The following is a 21,400-nucleotide window of genomic DNA, read 5'->3' as shown; positions in this document are numbered from 1 at the left end:
CTCCGATCCCCCTGCACAACTTTTAAAGATACAAAAGACCTCTTGGTTGCCAGGCCCAGCCTCCAAGAGGTCTTTTGTATCTTTAAAAGTTGTGCGGGGGGGGGAGAATTCCACTTTGTGGTTTTTCCCCTTACAGGGTTGCAAGAAGATCTTCACTTGGCTGACTTTCGCTTCTCTGAAAGATACAGGATCAGTCTCAAGGATTGAACCTGGCAACCCTAAGTGCAACCCCCCCCACACACACACTCAACCAGCAAGCATAATCTCTCTCACTCAGCTACCTCCTAGACTCTGCCCTGCACTAACTAAGGCTCCTCCACCCAAGCAAACATTTCCTCCTGGGGTGCAAAAAAGTTAAAACACTGCAAATGCAGCAAAGTAACCAGGAAGGGCAGCGGGAGCTGCTTTGCATGCCAGGTGCAAGCACAATGTTAACACACACTAGGAATGGGGGAGAATATCTGCTAAATCACTTAGTACTGGATTCCGACTTAATTCGACCGTCCGCTATCTTTTTGGACTGGCACTGATTTTTTGCGGCAGGCTGCAGCTGTAATAGGCATGGATTTTTAAATATATATATATCCCAATTTTACATAATTATCTTTGTAATTTCATCTAAATGATGCATTCATAACAGTGTGTAGGTGTGACAAATAGGGCAAAAAACCATGTGGAACACTGCAATCATTTACATAGGCATTTATGTTAAAAATTACACTATTTTTTCGCAACCAAAAAAACCAGCAGATCAAATCAGCAAGCACAAAAGCAAGCAGAGGACAAAAAGGGTGGATCAGGATGGAACAACGGACTATCAGAATACAAGCGGATCGGAACTATGCAATGAACCCCATCCCTAACACACACACATATGTTGTTGTCTCTTACCTCCACAGTTCTTCATCTCCATACTGCTATTGCCTCCTTCTTCTCCTTCATCCACATCCTTGCCCTCCAGCTCCTTTCTCCCTCCACTCCATTCTTCTCCACCATCCAATTTTTTAACAATTTTTCTCTCCACTCCATCCCCGTCTTGCTCTCCACCCAGGGCCGGTTCCAAGGGGCGGCCAGGTGGGGCACTGGCCCGAGGGCCCCTGAGGCTACAGGAGCCCCTGAGGGGCCCCTCTGCTCCCCTTCCGCGATTCATGGCAGGATTCGCTGCGCTCACATCCCTGCCATGATCCAAGATGGCGGCAGAGACTTCAGCTCCTTAGGGAAACCTCAGCCGTCATCTTTCTTAAGGGCACTGCTGCATGCGCAACCGCAGAACAAGGTAAATTAAGCAAGGGAATGGAGGAGTCCCGAAGCTCTCACCGTGCACGAATAGCAGAAGGGGAGCGCTGGGGCCTGGGGCAGGCTTTTGCCCAAGGGCTCCAGCATGTCTGGGGCTGGCCCTGGGCGTGCACATGCATGTATGTGTGTGTGCGCACATGCGTGCCAGGGCCCAGGGCAAGCTGGTGCCCAAGGGCCCCGGCACATCTGGAGCCGGCCCTGTCTCCACCTCCTCCCTCGTCATCTTCTAAACACCCGCACAGCACAAGGGAAGAGCAATGCTGTGCAGAAGCCCAGTTTGAGGCACATGATTTCCATCTATGAATCAGAGGAGCAAAAGACTTCCCCTGCTCCCCCCCCCATAAGAAAAGCTGGGAACATTACAATTACACCTCAAAAGTAATAAAATTACTCCTCATTCTATTACAGTCAAAATGTAAAGAAATTACACACTTGTTCCTCAAAAAAGTAATAAATTAAAAGTAATTCGTTTTTCCTAATTACTTTTGAGCTCTGCTTACTTCCAGGTAAAATTTACCTGGTAAATGATAAGGTGGCCATGAGTAGTCCTCCATTTGAAGAAGCTTGTATTTGAAGGGCTATGTAGTCCAAATCCCTTCTAAAGGTAAAGAACCATAAGAAGGGACAGCGGGGGCATGAAATTGCTCATCAAGAGTTAGTGCCTGGACAATAGACTGAACCAGGAGACAAGTCACCTGGTCACAGTCTTTCCTGCTATTCTGGTTAGACTTCATTTCTGTTTAAATTATAGCAATCTTTGTAAATTTGCATATATAGTATAAGTTAGTCTGTGCAAATTTATACAAATCATGTCCTCTTTTGATGGCGATGCAATTCTTCTTTTTTGGCAATACTTAAGTAGCTGGCCTATTTAGGGGGGCTCTGTAGTAGGTCTTCTCCCACCTGGAAAATTTAAAAATAGCACTAAACCAAAAGTTCTTGTACATCCCTCCTTCAAAACAGGTACAAATAAAACTGGAGCACATTCAGTCTCTAGGTGGAATTTAATGACACCTTGATAGTGCCCTTATTAGGGAATTGCTATTTGGTACAGCAACCCATAGGTGTCTGCTCTCCAGTCAAGAATAGATGGGAATAATACTCTTCCTACACTCACACAAGGGCAATCTAGATTTGACAGGCTTAGGCCTAGTTTGTGCAAAGCAGCAGCAGATGAGATAATAGATCTGTTTGTTGACTGAATCACTTCAAAATGCCAATGGAAGGTCACTCATATAACTGAATGATCCTCCATACACCACCCATTTCCCCTAAAAATACTTGCAAATATAAAACTAGGTATCAGAAACAAAAGTTGTAGCCTAGGCATGCCAGGTATGGCAAGCGCTAGCATTTGTTTGCTCTCTCTCTCTCTTTCAGTCTCTCTCTCTCTCTTTTGTTTGTGGAGTCCCCAGTTGCTAGCTGAAGTAGCACAGCCCATAAATGGTTTACCAACCCCTTTGCTACCTATGTGAACTAAGTCAAAGTCTCCATTTGGAGTGTTCAGACTGAGAGTTAGTTTATACTCTGTGGTGTTCTCCAAATTCACAGCTACGTTCTTGTCTGTTACTGACCTAGACTATCTGAACAATTGGGGATGAATTAATTATTTCATTAATCAGGAACAGCTGCATCCATTAGGAGGCTAAGAAGATGGTTACTTCTACATCTCTCATCAGGCCTCTCATCCCACTATTGAAAATGCTGGAGTGGAGCTTTGGTCTGTTTGACCTGGGCTATCACCATTTTTATTGGCTATGTGTGAAAATAAACCCCTTTGGTTTCAACTCTAAAACCTCTTAATGTGCCCCTGTCATGAGTCCTGTAAAACACACACACACACGTAGCTGTGTACACACCATACATTTAAAGCACATGACTCCCCCCTGCAAAGAATCCTAGGAACTGTAGTTCACCTCCTGACAGAATTATGTTCCTAGCACCCTTAACAAACTACAGCTCCCAGGATTCTTTGGGGAAAGTCGTGTGCTTTAAATGTTTGCTGTATATGTTCAAAGGGAACATATCACCATAACATAGCTTTCCAATGTTGAAGTTTTACATATTAAAAAAAGACACAATAAAAATTTAAAAAACGGCAGTGGATACCAAAACTTGAGAATTTTGCCTTCTGAAGGCAGGAAATTGAAAGAACCTGACAGGAAAAGTGTTCTTGTTCCTAGCCAGTTCACAATAATCCTATCAGAATAAAAGAGAAATGAAGTCTGTCTGTTATTACAGGAAGTGCTATTTATTTATTTACTTATTCATTCAAGCCAACTAAACTTTGGTGGTTGTGCAAACAGAGGAGAGAGAGAGAGTCTCTGGTCAAGGAAAGAGAACAGCTAGAGTTGGAGCCTCTTTATTTTAAGGTGAAAGGATTTAATTTTAATTCCATAGCAGTGTTTCAAAAGAACACAACATGTCTTAGTTGACAGAATAAGTGTCAAGTCTCTTCTATTCTTGGGCAACATCACATGTATAAGTATATATACATTTGCTCTGTGAGAAGTGGATGATATAATGGATGGACTTCACTGCAATTAGTAGGACGTGATCTTGAGCTTGATTTTGCAAGCTTTACGTTAAAAGTCTCAGGCCTTTTGTTTTTGTTGCTGTTTTAAACTGTCACTCTAAAAAACCCAAGCTGGTCTGTAATTACTGCTGATTCATTCTGGAAGGCTACAGTTCATCACAGACTAGTTCTGGTCTAGCTGCCACGACTCATCCTTGAGATTTGCCAGTGAAAGCAACCAGTCCTTTGATCCTCCTAACGAAGAAAATTGGAGAGAATGCAATTAACTTTGTGTCTTAAAAGGGCCGCTTCTGTCTGCAATTGATTCCGATTTGTCTGCAACTAGATTCATCTGTGTAATGAGGAAGAAAGAGAGTCACCATTTAGAGCAGGAGTCATTTCCAATTTTGCTTGAACAAAATATTAAAGTATATATGCTCATTGTTTTGTCCATACTTTGCCACCGTATAAAACAGGGATGGGAATCTAGGAGCCCTCATGATGTTGCTGGCCTTCAAATGCCATTATCTATGATGACCACTGGCCATGCTGCTGGAACTAAGAGTTGACTCCAACAATATCTGGAGGACCATAGGCTCCCCATTCTGATACAGAGCATATACCAAGTCTAAACACTTTAAAACTATATGATTTTAAAGCTATAACTAATGAACTAGATTGGGTTCAATCACAGGCCCCACTTGGAGGAACTGAAGTCTGGGTCTTTTGTTTGCTTTTTTGGTTCTTGAGTGCAGTTATGTGCCGGAGATGGGATCACTTGGGGAGGACAAGTGGGGCTTCAATGGCAGTGGTCCAGGATATGAGGAGGTATGGTATGAGAGGAGGGGCAAGCCAGATAAGGGGCAGGAAGAGGGTGATGTGAGACTGGCACTCCAGTCTTGGCTGATCTGTGGAATACTTGGATGGTCCGGGCTGTGAACACAATCGCTGCTGAGTGCCTTCTCCCACTTGACAGAGCCCAGTTTGCTTCTTGGTATACACCAGAACTTAGGGCAATGAAACAAACCAGGAGACAACATGAACACAAGTGCAAGTGTTCTTTATTGAGCCTATTTAGTGGCAGTGAAGGTGGTGAAAAAAATGTACTTTGCTGCTTCCATTGCATCCTCAGCCAGCAGAGCTTTTTTAGACTTTTATAGTCTGGCCCAAAAGAGGTGATGCAATCTACTGTGGCTCACTGTAACATCTTTGCAAAACACTTTGAGGATAAAATTGCTTGCCTCTGCCAGGTTCCAGCCAGAAAAGTCCTCATCAGAGAATGACCAGGAGGCTCCAGTCTTCAACTCAGCCCTGGCTCAGGCTCCATTTAAGAATGAGGGCTCAGGATCCTGTGACAAGTCCCAAGATGGGCCATCTGCACCCGGGGCAAGTTCAGCCTCTGACACCGAGGCTGAAAAGGCCCTGAGCCCAAGGGAGAGGCATCGCCTCCAATGCCTGATGGAGACCTGGCACATCTGGAGGACTGCCTCACTACAGGCCTGGACTCCTCAGGAGTAAAAGTTGGCTGAAGGTGATCACTGGGAGTCAGTTGAAGTTTGGGGTGTGGTTCAGCAGCTCCAGCATAAAAACCACAGTGCTAGGTTTGAAGGGCTGCTGAGACAATACTTATGTACCAGCCCTGTAAAGATTACCTGTGGACCCTGGACTTGTCTCTTGCCCCTTACCTGTGTTGCTTACAGGTAGCTTGGCTTCTGACACCTGGTCTGTTTTGACCCTGATTATTGCCTACTGCTTGGTTTTGAGGTACTCTGACTTTGGACTGAGCCTGGATACTTCCCTTGTGCCTAGGGTTGCCAGGCACCGGGCCTGAGACTGATCTTGTATCTTTAGGAGAAGAGAAAGTCTGCACTTGGCTGACTTTCTCTTCTCCTAAAGATACAGGATCAGTCTCAGGCCATGAACCTGGCAACCCTACTTGTGCTGCCCTTACTTGTGTTTTTGCTGCGGAGTTTCTCACTTCCTTAAGGGCCTGGTGAGACAAGGCCACCTTGACTCCACTGTTATAGTACATAAATCTCAAGATGTGTCTAGAACACTGTCTTGTCTTTTTCTGTTGGATGAGTTTTAGTTGGTAAGACTTGAGGATGAGGACAAGGCGCTTGGTTTGATTTGGGCAACCACTGGTGCCTTTGCTCCACATGGCTGATAAAAGGTAGCAAGACAGGACTGGCCAGCTGGGGTAGGGAGTTGATTACTGTCTCATTATGAGAGGGGGTGGTCCCTGCCTGCTTAAAGGAGGCAGTGGTAAGACTACTTCTTAAGAACCCCTCCCCCAAGGATTCAGAAAATTGACATATTGATTAGCTGCTCATGTTCCCTTCTTGGGCAAGATACTTGAGTTCATGGTTGTGGGCCAGATCCAGGCTCTCCTGAAACTGATTTTCTTGACACATTTCAATCAGAGTTCAGGCCTGGTTTTGGTACAGAAACTGCTTTGGTAACCCTGTATGATGACCTTCATTGGGTGAGAGATAAGGGGAGTATGTCCCTATTAGTCCTCCTTGATCTCTCGGTGATTTTTGATACCATTGACCATGGTATTATCCTAGAGCGGCTGTCCAAGTTGGGAGTAGGTAGTGCTTTGCAGTGGTTCCAGTCCTACATGGATGGTCATTTTCAGAGGGTGACCCATGGGGAGTATTGTTCAGCCCTGTGAAGCCTTAAATGTGTGGTTCTGCAGGGTTTGATTTTATTCCCCATGCTATTTAACATCTACATGAAACTGCTGAGTAGAATCATCTGGAGTTTGGAGTGCATTGTCAGCAATATGCTGATGATACATAGTTCTATTTCTTCTTTACACCTGCTGGTGTGATAGTGGATGTCTTGCCTCAGTAATAGACTGGATGAGAGGCAATAAACAGTGCCTACCTGTGCCCAGTTTTCTCTCTATGTACACATATAGAGCACAAAGGCCAGAACAGAAGATTACAGCAGGATCTTGGTAGGCCTTCACAGTACACAATTTCAGGGATGATGATCATTAAAGTATACATGCAGGGTTTTTTTAATTATTTGCAAAAAAATAAAATGTGTAATATGCTATCAAACAATATTTGAACAGAAATTAAAAGTGTACGTTCAGCTTATGTCATTGCAATGTGTTATAGTTTTTAAAATACGAGTCAAACAAGTTTAAATTTTCCTGGGCTGCTGAAGAGGGCAGTTTGTCTAATGCATAGTCTGTTCTGAAAACCTTCCTAATACGAAGCTTTAATCCTATACTCACTCTTCTGGGAGTAAAGCTGCAATGTTAATCCCACATACCTGGGAGTAAACCCCATTGAATTCAGTAGGACTTACTTTTGAGTAGACATGGTTAGGATTGTGCTGTAAATCAATGGACTTTTGAGTGAACGTAGCAAATGATTGTGTTGTAAATCTTTGTCTTCCCTTCCAATCCTCTTTCCTAAGCAATTAGGCAGGCTTACTTATGTGACACTGCTGTTATCTGGCAGGAGACTAATACTGATTTTTAAACAACAATGTTCTGCAAAGACCACCAACTAGTTTTGACAATAAACTATTGTGTGTGCATGTAGTCTTTCCAACAACCCTGTGAGGGTTGGTTCATTCAAGCTGTATATGTTCACAGTAGGTGTACTGGCAAATTTTGTTGGATTTTTTGTTGGTATTTTGCTGTAAAATTTCAGAACTGTGGAATGTTGCAATTAAAGCAAGAGGGGGCTGCCTTTGTGCATGTTTTCCTCCTTCACTGCATGGTTTGTGAATATGACATGCATTTGCATCTTGCTTTTCTTCCTGGGTGCTCCCCCCTTTATCTTTGCAACAACCCTGTGAGATAGGTTAGGCTGAGAGTGAGTTCAGTCAAGTCGCACAAGTTTTTTTTAGCTACTCCTATCTTTGTAATGTTATTTTAATGTTTAAATTTTATTTAATAAATATTCACTAATAGGCAAAAAACCTTGCGGTTTAAGAACATACCTATAGCCAACAGATATTTCTATCAAACTTTAAAAAGCAGGGAAATTGGGCAGCTATAGTGAATGCACCAGGGGAGCAGGAGACCTGACCTCCTCTCTGAGATATTGGACTGCCCTACAAATTGGTCAAAATGCAAACACAATTTGGGTTGGTTTTTCACAGTCCAATTTACTTCCTGTGTAGCTTGAAAGAGTTTGTGCCTCTGACTGTTTTGTGTATCACCATGAAAAGGGTAGAGGGTTGTTAAGCAAGCATTTCTGAGTTCAGGGCTATAAGTTTTGTAAGGTTTTGTTTTGAAATGAGCTTATGTGAAGCATCAGAATGGCTTGGGAGGGTATTTTCAATTTAACATTGCGGAATGTGAAAAATCCATGCTGACTATAGTATACAGCCACTCTCATGTTTTTTGAACTATTTATAACAGTTGCAAAATGCCTTCTGAGAGCAGGAACTCTGAAAGGCAGGTTAAAAAATGTTAAATAAATCTTAAATCAAGACTGTGCATTAAAAATAACTGTTCATGTTGGTAGTATATGTACATAAGCAGCGGTTAAGAACATAAGAACATAAGAAGAGCCTGCTGGATCAGGCCAGTGGCCCATCTAGTCCAGCATCCTGTTCTCACAGTGGCCAACCAGGTGCCTGGGGGAAGCCCGCAAGCAGGATCCGAGTGCAAGAACACTCTCCCCTCCTGAGGCTTCCGGCAACTGGTTTTCAGAAGCATGCTGCCTCTGACTAGGGTGGCAGAGCACAGCCATCATGGCTAGTAGCCATTGATAGCCCTGTCCTCCATGAATTTGTCTAATCTTCTTTTAAAGCCATCCAAGCTGGTGGCCATTACTGCATCTTGTGGGAGCAAATTCCATAGTTTAACTATGCGCTGAGTAAAGAAGTACTTCCTTTTGTCTGTCCTGAATCTTCCAACGTTCAGCTTCTTTGAATGTCCACGAGTTCTAGTATTATGAGAGAGGGAGAAGAACTTTTCTCTATCCACTTTCTCAATGCCATGCATAATTTTATACACTTCTATCATGTCTCCTCTGACCCGCCTTTTCTCTAAACTAAAAAGCCCCAAATGCTGCAACCTTTCCTCGTAAGGGAGTCGCTCCATCCCCTTGATCATTCTGGTTGCCCTCTTCTGAACCTTTTCCAACTCTATAATATCCTTTTTGAGATGAGGCGACCAGAACTGTACACAGTATTCCAAATGCGGCCGCACCATAGATTTATACAACGGCATTATGATATCGGCTGTTTTATTTTCAATACCTTTCCTAATTATTGCTAGCATGGAATTTGCCTTTTTCACAGCTGCCACACACTGGGTCGACATTTTCATCGTGCTGTCCACTACAACCCCGAGGTCTCTCTCCTGGTCGGTCACCGCCAGTTCAGACCCCATGAGCGTATATGTGAAATTAAGATTGTTTGCTCCAATATGCATAATTTTACACTTGTTTATATTGAATTGCATTTGCCATTTTTCCACCCATTCACTCAGTTTGGAGAGGTCTTTTTGGAGCTCTTCGCAATCCCTTTTTGTTTTAACAACCCTGAACAATTTAGTGTCGTCAGCAAACTTGGCCACCTCACTGCTCACTCCTAATTCTACGTCATTAATGAACAAGTTGAAAAGTACAGGTCCCAATACCGATCGTTGAGGGACTCCACTTTCTACAGCCCTCCATTGGGAGAACTGTCCGTTTATTCCTACTCTCTGCTTTCTGCTTCTTAACCAATTCCTTATCCACAAGAGGACCTCTCCTCTTATTCCATGACTGCTAAGCTTCTTCAGAAGCCTTTGGTGAGGTACCTTGTCAAACGCTTTTTGAAAGTCTTTTTTTTTGAAAGTTTTTTTTTTGAAAGTTCTTGCCAACAGATTGCAGGGAGATGGGTGGTGGATGGGAACATAGGACTCCCAATCTACATACAGTGTACCGGGCCCAGGAAATCACGTTGGCACCACTGCATGTCTCCCCATCTGTGGAATGCTCTCCCCAGGGAGTCATGACTGGCACCATCACTGTCTATCTTTAGGAGGCAAGTAAAAACATTTTTATTCACCCAGGCCTTTTAATTTTCTGTTTGTCTTTAGTCTAGTGGGGAAAAGGTGGATTTTGTTTTTGTGAAGTTTGCATATATTATGATGACTTTATTATTAAAAACACTATCTGTTCTTAACGTAAATCACTTTGAATTTTCAATTTGGAAAGAAAAGTGACTTAATAATAATAATGATAAAGATAAAAATAATAATAGGCTGCTTTCTTCTGGGTGCCACCTCCACCAGTGTTGGTCATACTGGCTTGCTTATTATGTCTGAGTTGTTTAACATGAACAGAAACTAATCTCGCATGATATACCTGACCCAACTTGCACCGAGAAGCAGCAAACAATTTGCATCACCCGTTTGTGCCACAAGCAGGCAGCCACAAGAAGTGGTCACAAGCAATAGACAGGATCCAGATCAAAGTAATTACACTTAGATCTAATTGAAATCAATATGTGAACTTAAGTTAGTCCCGATTAAATCCCATTTATTTCAGTGGGAACCAAAGGTGGTTTTCAATACTAGCCCTATTCACAGTAGACCTATTGATATTAATAGACATGACTAAGTGAAGTTCATTAATTTCATTGAGTCTACTCTCAGTAGGACCTGGTTGAATACAACTCTAACTGTGCCTGACTTAACCTGGATCTAATCAGGGGTCAGCCCAAGACATTTCACTGCATGAGGCAAAGATGGTGCCCTATCATCCTCATTTTACCTAATTCAGATTGGGTTTTACTGAAATCAAAAGTTTAACATAATATTTTAATTTTATTGTATTTACTTCTATTTTATTGTATCTATGAGTGTATGTTAATGTTAAGGCCAACGGCTTACAACAAAATGTGTTGATGACCTACAGAAGGTGACTAGACTGACAGTTAAATATTAGGCTGCAGACACACTGGCTGCTTCAGAAAACTGAGGTGAAGACACACTGAAGCCAGCAAAAGGGCAAGTGTGTCTGTACCCTTACAAGGGATAGAACAGTGCTGTCCATTGCAGCTGAGGGCAGCAGGCTCGCTTAGGGCAGGAATGTGTAACCTGTGGCCCTCCAGATGTTCTTGGCCATGAGTTCAGCCAGCATAGCCAGTCATTAGGGATGTAGGCCACCAATATCTGTAGGGCCATAGGTTAGCCATCTCTGGCTTATTATTATTAGAATTTATTACCCGCCCTTCACCAGAGGTCCCAGGGTGGGTTACAACCATTTTAAAACACATAATTAAAATAGTTAAAAACAACCTACACAACATCCAGAAAATGCAGTGGGTCCTAAAAATATACATCTCAGGTGTTGAAGGCCAGGGTAAAGAGGTGCATCTTTAGCATTTGCCAAAAGTTGTACAATGAAGTTGCCAGATGCACCTTGGTGGGGAGGGAGTTCCACAGCTTAGGAGCTGCTACAGAGAATGCTCTCTCCTGGACCGTCCTCCCTGAGCTTCCAAGGGTATCGGAACTACCAAAAGGGCCCCCTCTGCTGATCTCACCACCCAAGAGGGTCTGTAGGGAAGAAGGAGGTCTTTCAGATATTTGGGACCGAAGTCATTTAGGGCTTCAAACACTGACATGAATATCTTGAACTGGGTCCAGAAATGAACTGGCAACCAATGAAGCTGTTTTAAAACAGGGGTTATATGAGTTCTAAAGGGAACCCTTGCCAGTAATCCAGCTGCTGCATTTTGGACCAGCTGAAGTTTCTGAATCATCTTCAAGAGCAGCCCAAGTACAGCACATTGCAATAATACAGTCCGGAGGTTATCAGAGCATGGAACACTGTAACAAAGTCTTCTCTGTCTAAAAGGGGCCAAAGCTGGCAAACCAACAGAAACTGGAAAAAGGCACTCCTAGCCACAGAGGCCACCTGAACTTCCAGTGACAGTGTTGGATCAAGGAGTATCCCCAGGCTGGTGACCTGCTTCTTCAAGGAAAGAGCAACCCCATCCAGAAAGACTGTCTTCCCACCTCCTGGACATGAGAACTCTCAACACATAACACCTCTGTCTTTTCAGGGTTCAGCCTCAATTTATTGGCCCACATCCAGTCCATCACTGCCTCCAAGCATCGGTTCAACACCTCAACTGCCTCTTCTGATTCAGATGGAATGGAGAGGTTGAGCTGGGTGTCATCTGCATATTGATGGCACCTCACTCCAAATCTACCAATGACAGCTTGCCCAGTGGCATCGTATAGATGTTAAATAGCATGTGAGACAAGATGGAACCCTGTGGAACACCACAGGATAATTCCCATTGTGCTGAACAGTAGCTTCCCATAACTACTTTTTGGAAGCTGTTCTGGAGGTATGAGCAGTACCACTGGAGCACAGTGCTCCCAACCCTACCTCCTTGACACATTCCAGAAAGATACCATGGTCAACAGTATCAATCAAGGAAAACAAGTAGGGTCGCATTCCCCTTATCTCTCTTCTGATGGATGTCATCAGCCAGGGTGACCAAGGCAGTTTCAGTACCATGGCCAGGCCTGAAGCCAGACTGGAATGGATCCAAGTAATCAGTTTCCTTCAAGCATACTTGAAGCTGGACTGGCAATACCTTCTCAAGCATCTTATCCAAAAAGGGGACATTTGCCACTGGGTGATAGTTGTTTAACACTTCTGGGATCAGGGAGATCTTAAGGAGGGGACACACCACTGCCACAGATGGTACCTTCCACTCCTCCAGTGAAGCACTAATCTCTCCCTCCACCCACCCAGTCAGTCCCCTACAGCTAGCTCTCAGCAGCCAGGATGGGTAAGGGTCAAGGGGGCAGGTGGTGGGCCACACTTCTTCAAGCAGCTTGTCCATATCCTCAGGCCGCAACAATTGAAATTGATCCAATGCAGGTGGAATAGACAGTGCTTGGAGAATGCCAGGCAGCCTGGGTGAAACATCATTCTGTTTTCCCATTCCACTGCTCTCTGCCCTCCAATATATGCTGCCTGCAGCTGCCTCACTCTGCAGTAGGTCCACCCTGATCTAACCCAATGTTCTCAGTGTTAGAGCACATGCTTTGCACACAAAAGATCCAGATTCAATCCCCAGCATCTCCAGGTAGAACTGGGAAAGATTCATGTCTGAAACCCGGGATAGTGCTGCCAGATAGTGTAGACAATACTGAGCTAGATGGACTAACGGTCTGACTTGGGATAAGGCAGCTTCCCATGTTCCAAATCTGAGATTTTGATAGATTTTCAACAAAGGTTGGATAAATGTTAGCTTCAAGTAAATTTGCTGTTCTGTAAGGCAATTTTGATTACTTAGGCAGACATGAGCAGTCGTCATAATACTGCGATTGAAATTAAAACTCAAATGCCTATTTTTATTTTGGTATTTTGGATAATTTGGGTTTTTTAGTGGTCTAATTAGAACTGTATCAGAGTTTATGACTTTAGAAGTATCATAAGATAGCTAGGTAGCTATACTGTTTCAACAAGGCAAAAGCTAGCTCTAACAAAGGATTAAACAAGCATTGTTATCTGTGGAAAAAATAAAGGATGACATTAAACCAAATTTGGGGGGGGGGGAAACTGTTTAAGTTCAGAACTATTTTATCTGCCCAGATCAGGGATCAAGGCTAAACATGAAAAGCAAATATTCTTAAAATATAACCTAAATGTTGGTTGTTAAGTGTCATTAAGGCAAACATAAAGGTGCCTCATTTACAGGTGAATAGGATAAGCAAGAAAGAATATGGCCTTAATTGTCAGGTGGTCTTTTGGTATTTCAAGAACACTATTGTGCTGAAGTATGTATCAATGAAATCAAGTCGGAGAGCTGGGAGGGATATGCATTTGCATTATCATTGAAATTCACTGTATGAGCCTTGTCATTTAGTTTGACATTCTTCTTTAAGTTATATTCCTGTCAGCAAGCTGCCAAAGAATCCCCTCAAGTAGAATGTTTGCTCTCCCACGCTGACTGACTATAATGCAGCCAAGCTGCTAGAATCCAAAAGAAATGGGAACTTAAAATTGATTATAAGTACTGAGTTTCTATTCTGAGCCAGCTGTGCCACCCAATTCCATGAAGATGAATTTGCAAATAATAAAACACTGGCAAGCTATTCTGTTACTGAATGGTGTCAGAAATGAAACAACAATGCAACATTAATATAAATATTCAGAGAGAAGTGAATTGAAGTGCTTTCTGTGTTGCTGTGGTACACGTTAATCTATTTCTTCTTTGAACACCAGATACTGGCAGCCCTTTCTATAACATTTATTAATTACATTGCAAATCCAGACTCAATCTATGTTAACATCTGGAAGAAGAGCATTATGAATTGTATGTTTAATGAGACTCACTGCATCAATTTCCAACTGCAATGATATCCAAATTTTTCAAGAACCTGAATAAGCAACTGTTAATAAGCCTAAATCTAATCTATACAGTTGAGAGTATATTCATATTACTCAGGCTACATGTCAGCTCTCCACACTTGCTTGGTTTCCAAGGAAAGGCTGTATATAGACTCAATATTTGTTAAATTTCTATCAAACAAGGGCCCTCAAGGCATCTCACATAAAAATACTTCATGGAAATACTGTTGGCATGCAGTCAGCATTGCCTGCCGTGAGGAAGATGGCTGACTGAACAATGTCAAGAAAGCTAAAAGCTAGTATTAAGAATATTGAATCTTTACAGTTATCTACAGAGTCTCCTATTTTGCCTTTCTTCAAGAAACACAGGAAAGATTGCATAGGGTTATCCTATTTTTATCCTTGCAACAACCCTTTTGAGATCAGTGATTTGCCCATAGAGTAACTCTAGCACTAGGACCCTGAACAAGCACCTACTGGCTTGCTCTGTGCGGTGTTTTCACACCACAACTACAGATAGCCAGAGAGGGGCATTGCCTCTACCAGCTCAGCTAGTCAGGTGACAAAAGCGGCCCACACAATTCTACCTGTTCCTATAAAGCTATTGACTCTGGCCTTGTTCTTCACACTGAGCATTCACACTACCTATATCTGCATATTTGCTCAGTTGTCTGGTTGCTCCCTTATAAATTGCTAGCCCTGACTAGTGTCACAACTGAAGCCAGGTCTCCCTGATCAAAGTCCAAAAAATTGTCTACTATATACTACACCAGCAGGTGAATCAAGAAAATTCCCCCTGTGGATGCACTTTAAGAACATTTTTGTTTTATTTTCCCTTTGAATAATTTCTCAGTTATATAATACTTATGCAGAGCACTGAATAGGTCCCAGAACATTTTTAAGCAACTTGACTAAATAAAAGATAATAATAATAATAATAATAATAATAATTTATTTTTGAGTCGCCTATCTGGCCGAATGAACGGCCACTCTAGGCGACGTACATAATACAGTAAAATACAATATAAACACCAAGAAAGGACCATAATCGATAATTAATTTAAACACCAGTTAGTAACAACAATTAAAAGACTAACCCACCCCAGAAAACCCATAGGCCTGCCTGAACAGTAGGGTTGCTAGGTCGGAACCATTAAAAAACCTGAGAAAATGGGGGCGGGCCCTAGTGACGTCATGGGGCGGGCCCTAGTGACGTCATGGGGCGGGCCCTAGTGAGGCCATTAAACGTGATACATTGTATCAACCACACTTGCTTGGAGCATACCATTCAAAAAAAATTCTCTGGAGATTAAAATAGAAATCTTACCTAAAATAGGGTGTTCCTAGGTCCATCTGAAGTGACAAGGTCATTCTTTCTCACAAGCTTAGGGTGATGCAAAATGGAAATGGACTGCCTTCAAGTTGATCCCAGATAGGGTCTTCATGGTAACCAGTATTCAGACAGAGGTGGTTTACTATTGCCTTCCTCTGAGTCTGAGAGGCAGTGACTGGCCCAAGGTCACCCAGTGAGCTTCATGGCTGTGTGGGGATTCAAACCCTGGTCTCCCAGGTCACAGTTCAACACGTTTAGGGAACATTTAATATAGCTTACTTGCTTCTGGCAAGAAGGGTTTACATGCCCTCAGGCCAGGCCATTATTGGAAGAAAGGAGCTCAGTGTTGCAGAGATGTTAGATGGGAGCACAGATGGATGACCCTGAAGGCAGCAACTGTAAACATGCTTATTAAGGAACTAAGCCCCATAGAACTCAATAGGAGTTACTTCTGAGTAGATATGGTTGCAGCCGTGTTAAGGACAAGGGAGGGCATTCTAGGCAAAACAGACAAATAATTGGGTGTCAGAACAAATTAAACCAGAACTATCACTAGAAGCTAAAATGATGAAACTGAGGTTATCATACTTTGGACACATCAAGAGAAGATGTGATTCACTAGAAAAGACAATAATGCTGGGGAAAACAGAAGGGAGTAGAAAAAGAGGAAGGCCAAACAAGAGATGGATTAATTCCATAAAGGAAGCCACACACCTGAACTTGAAAGATCTGAACAGGGTGGCTCATGACAGATGCTCTTGGAGGTCGCTGATTCATAGGGTCGCCATAAATTGAAATCGACTTGAACATGACAACAACTGAGTGACTCACAGAATAAAGAATAAAATGCAAAAGTTAAAAATATGGCAACACAATAGTTAAAAGTACAACAAACAATAAAATGCACCATAAATTTTCCTTCCTAATAGAGGAAAACAAAAACTACTTGCAGCTCAGATGACAGAATATTATACAAACACATAACAAACAATGAGAGTTATTTAAAAAGCCTGGGTGGGCCTCTCTGGGGAGGCTATTCCAAAACAGGGGTGCCACCATTAAGAAGGCCACTCCCTGCCTCACATCACTTGGCAGGGGCTCAAGGAGCAGGGACTCTGATGGAGAGGCAAACCTGTGGGACTCCTCCAGATGTCACTGAACTACAACTGGAGCTGATGGGAGTTAATTTTGGGTAAGTATATGGTGTGGTGTACAGAGCCAGTGTGGTGTAGTGGTTAAGGTGTTGGGCTACAACCTGGGAGACCAGGGTTCAAATTCTCACACAGCCACAAAGCTCTCTGGGTGACCTTGGGCCAGTCACTGCCTCTCAGCCTCAGAGGGAGCCTCATAGGGGTGGTAAACCCCTATGAATGCCGCTTACCATGAACACCCAATTCATAGGGTAGCCATTAATTCAGGAGCAACTTGAAGGTAGTCCATGTCCATTTCCATATGGTGTGGCAGCTGGCCCATGAGGCCAAAGGGGGCCCGCCTCCCTGCCAGCCCCCTTACTTACAACCAATCAGGAGACAGCTCTGCCTGCCGGGGCTCTGGGTCCATCTACTGTTGATCTTCCTGCCTTCTCCCCTGACAAATCCAATGGGGGACAGCACTTTATTTCGATTGATATTATATCCCACCCTTCCTCCAAAAGGAGCCACCTTTAAACTGGGACACACACATGTCTTCCTTCTGTGCTGGCACGTGCCTCTGGTGCGGGGTGAGCTATCCAGGAAGATTTTGCAATGAAATGGAAGTGAATGAAGAAAACAGGAGAACTATTATGTGTTAGCTTTACAGTTGGGGGTGCAAAGCAGCTCTTGGTCACCCACCAGAAAGGGGCACAGGGCGGCACCTCAGCATGACAAGAGTCACTCACTCTCTCTCTCACACACACACACACACACAGAGTCAAACAAAAATCAATTTAATTCATACACACAGTGTTGTGCAAAAGGCTGAACGGGGTATACGGCATGGGATTCGGGCTCCCTCCCTCCCCCCATAGCAGAAAGGCTTCATTTAGCTGCAAACAAATATGTCTAAATTGTTAGAGTAACCAAGTCACAGGTACTCTTACTCAAAGCTCCCCATACTCTCTCTTTATCTGCCCAAATTCTGGCTCTGGGTTTAAGGAGCTGTCCTGGTGCCCACTTTGTGGGCTTTGGAAGGGTGTGTGGTTTTTAGAAAGAAGAGAGTGGGTGGGTGGCAGTGAAGGATCACCTGCCCTTGCAACTTTCATACGTGTCTTTTGGATCACAGGGAAATATCCTTTGTAAAACCAGTCTTTCAAAAAACCCTAGCCAGGACACCATCCAACCTCAGGCTCATGCATTCAGCTGGGCTTGCTATCAACCCCCCTTTTACCTAAAGTGTGACCCACTCTTTCTGGGCATTTCTTTCTTCCCATACTGGGAGGCTCCAGAAGGGGGGAGGGCGCTTGGCTCTCTCCAGCCTCTCTCTTACTCTCTCTTTCTCCAGCATCTCTCTCTTTCTCCAGCATCTCTCTCTTTCTCTCTCTCTCTCCAGCATCTCTCTCTCTCTCCAGCATCTCTCTCTCTCTCCAGCATCTCTCTCTTTCTCCAGCATCTCTCTCTTTCTCCAGCATCTCTCTCTTTCTCTCTCTCTCCAGCATCTCTCTCTTTCTCCAGCATCTCTCTCTTTCTCTCTCCAGCCTCTCTCTCTTTCTCTCTCTCTCTCCAGCCTCTCTCTCTTTCTCTCTCTTTCTCCAGCATCTCTCTCTTTCTCTCTCTCTCCAGCATCTCTCTCTTTCTCCAGCATCTCTCTCTTTCTCCAGCATCTCTCTCGTTCTCTCTCTCTCTCCAGCATCTCTCTCTTTCTCTCTCTCTCTCCAGCATCTCTCTCTTTCTCCAGCATCTCTCTCTTTCTCCAGCATCTCTCTCTTTCTCTCTCTCTCTCCAGCATCTCTCTCTTCCTCCAGCATCTCTCTCTCTCTCTCTCTCTCTCTCTCTCTCTCTCCAGCCTCTCTCTCTTTCTCTCTCCAGCCTCTCTCTTTCTCTCTCTCTCTCCAGCATCTCTCTCTTTCTCCAGCATCTCTCTCTTTCTCCAGCATCTCTCTTTCTCCAGCATCTCTCTTTCTCCAGCATCTCTCTTTCTCCAGCACCTCTCTCTTTCTGTCTCTCTCTCCAGCATCTCTCTCTTTCTCCAGCATCTCTCTTTCTCTCTCTCTCTCCAGCATCTCTCTCTTTCTCCAGCATCTCTCTCTCTCCAGCATCTCTCTCTCTCCAGCATCTCTATCTCTCTCCAGCATCTCTCTCTTTCTCCAGCATCTCTCTCTTTCTCTCTCTCTCTCTCTCTAGCCTCCCTCTCTTTCTCTCTCTCTCTCCAGCCTGCCACCCACAGCAGCAGTGGACGCCGGACGGGGCCAGCTCCTTCTTAGCCCCGAGGACGTCCGGCCGCTTCACCCCTCCTGCTGTGGGCGCTGCTGGGCGGCAGCGGCCGTGGTGGGCCCCCCCAGCCAGAGACGCTGCGGCGGCCGCCACCACTGCCGAGCTCCATCGCGGCCACTCCCGCCCAGCAGCGCCCACAGCAGGAGGGAGAATGACAGTGTCGCGCTCGCCCGACCAGCCTTTTAAGCACCACCTGCCTCGTGCGCCCGGGGCCAGCCCCTCATTGCCGCTCCCGCCCGCCCCTGTCCAAGACAGGCTGCACCTCTGGCCTTGGCCGCAGGGCGTCTCTGGGCACGTGCAGAGTGTCCTGGCCTCGCCGCCCAAGAAGACAGAGCCCGGCCCTGACGGCACCAGCTCTCCCTGCCTCAATGACAAAGGGCGGGAAGGCGGCCAGCCACACCTGTCACGCATGTGTGTCAATCATGCATGCGTGGCTGAGGGGGCCAATGAAAAGCCGGAGATCCTCCAGTTTAAACAAAGTATTGCTGGAGGCTGGAGACGGCCCCCTTTTGCCGGAGACTCCGGCAGAAAACCGGAGACCTGGCAACCCTACTGAACAGCCAGGTTTTCAAGGTCCGGTGGAAACTTGACAGGGAGGGGGCATGGCGAAGATCGAATGGGAGGGAATTCCAGAGGGTGGGAGCCACGATCGAAAATGCCCTCTCTCTGGTCCGCACCAGCCTAGCTACTTTAACTGGTGGGACCGAGAGAAGGTCTTGTGTGGCTGATCTTGTCAGGCGGCATGATTGGTGATGCTGGAGGTGTTCCTTCAGATAAGCTGGGCCGATACCGTATAGGGTTTTAAAGGTCAACACCAACACCTTGAATTGGGCCCAGTAAACAACTGGTAGCCAGTGTAGATCTATTAACACCGGAATAATATGATCACGGCAACGGCTGTTTTTACTCAAATGTGCCGCCGCATTCTGTATTCATTTCTCCTATACTTGCCAATCATGGGGCATTCATCTAGAAAGCTTATTTAAAAGATACTTTACCTGTTCAAAAATAGAGGTGTCCCCCCAGTAAATATCCAGTGTAAAGTTGTATCAAGCAGGCAGGGATATCTGGGGTACACACATACAAACAAACAAATCAGGATTCCCTCCATTTTTCCTGTTACAGATGCGTCTGGTTTCTGCTTGCCTTTCACAAAATCTTTGATGGATGTACTCGGGGCTGGCACGAAAGGCCGGCCAGGTTGGGCCCTGGTGGAGGGCCCCTGAAGGGCCCCGCATTATAGTAGGAGAGTACTGCTCCCCTTCTGCAATCTGCAGACTGCAAGGAGAAAGCTTCCAAGCCGCCCACCCATTTGCTCACTTCACCTACCTCTCTCCTGTGTTTGCTGCTACGTGTGCAAGGCTGCCATCAACCAAGATGGCGGAGGAAGCTTCTTTAAGGGGCTGATGCCCCTACCGCCATCTTGGTTGATGGCATGCATGTGCGCACGCATAGCGTACTGCGCATGCATGCCATCAACCAAGATGGCAGGGGGGCATCAGACCCTTAGAAAAGCCTCTTGTCATCTTGGTTGATGGCAGCCCTGTGCACACCATGCACACAGCTGCAAAGACAGGAGAGAGGTAGATGAAACAGGCAGGAGCCACATGTCCAGGGCAGGGTGATGCCCAAAGTCCCAGTCATGCCTGGCACCGGCCCTGGATGTACTGTCATCTGTCATGAAACTTCCCCATATTTTAAGGCTCCCCACATTTTATTTTTAAAGTACTGTGTGTACATTTATTAAATTAAATATACATTTACACTTTTTATTTTTAAAAATCAGAATCAAGAACTGCTTATAGGGTAGGTAGCTGGGGAGGGCTGGTGATGTCACCAGTTTGAGCCAATTGGCACTGTGCACACCTCACTTTGGCTGCAAATATGCAGAACTGATGTTACACACACATTCATAGACTTGATCTAGGAGAGAATATATGAACACTAGGCAGTGAGTGCAGTCCCATCTCTCAGATTATGTATATATGATCAAACTTTTCAATTACTTTTCTTACTCTGGGAAAGACCATTTGCTCCCTGCTTTAGGGTCAATGAGAAACAATTGATATACCAAATAGTAAGTTTTTGATATTACTGCATCAGGATCATATGAAAAAAAATGATCTCTTTTATTAGAATAAAAATTGTAATAAAATTGACATCCAGTTTTCTGCAATAATTGAGGCATAACATTTATATGAGAACATAAAACACAAAACAGCTGCAAGTAAAACATTATGTGTATTCTGTATAATAAGAAAAGAATTTGCCAATAAGAATGTATTTTAACCAAATGAAAGATGACCTGAAATTGACTCTGGAGTGACAAACCAATTACCTATAGCACTGGGGAAAAGAAGTTCAGGGAGTATAGTGGAAAACAGTGAATATATGGCATTTTGATGCCTTTACACTAGAAATTTCATCTTTGGATGATTAATGAAACAGTGCCAGGGCTACTTTTGCTCCAAGAGAGAAGACTGCCAAGGGATTGTGTCCACAAATT

This window comes from Rhineura floridana, chromosome 1, assembly GCF_030035675.1.
Source record: "Rhineura floridana isolate rRhiFlo1 chromosome 1, rRhiFlo1.hap2, whole genome shotgun sequence".
Taxonomy (NCBI): domain Eukaryota; kingdom Metazoa; phylum Chordata; class Lepidosauria; order Squamata; family Rhineuridae; genus Rhineura; species Rhineura floridana.
Note: the sequence above shows the minus strand (reverse complement) of the source record.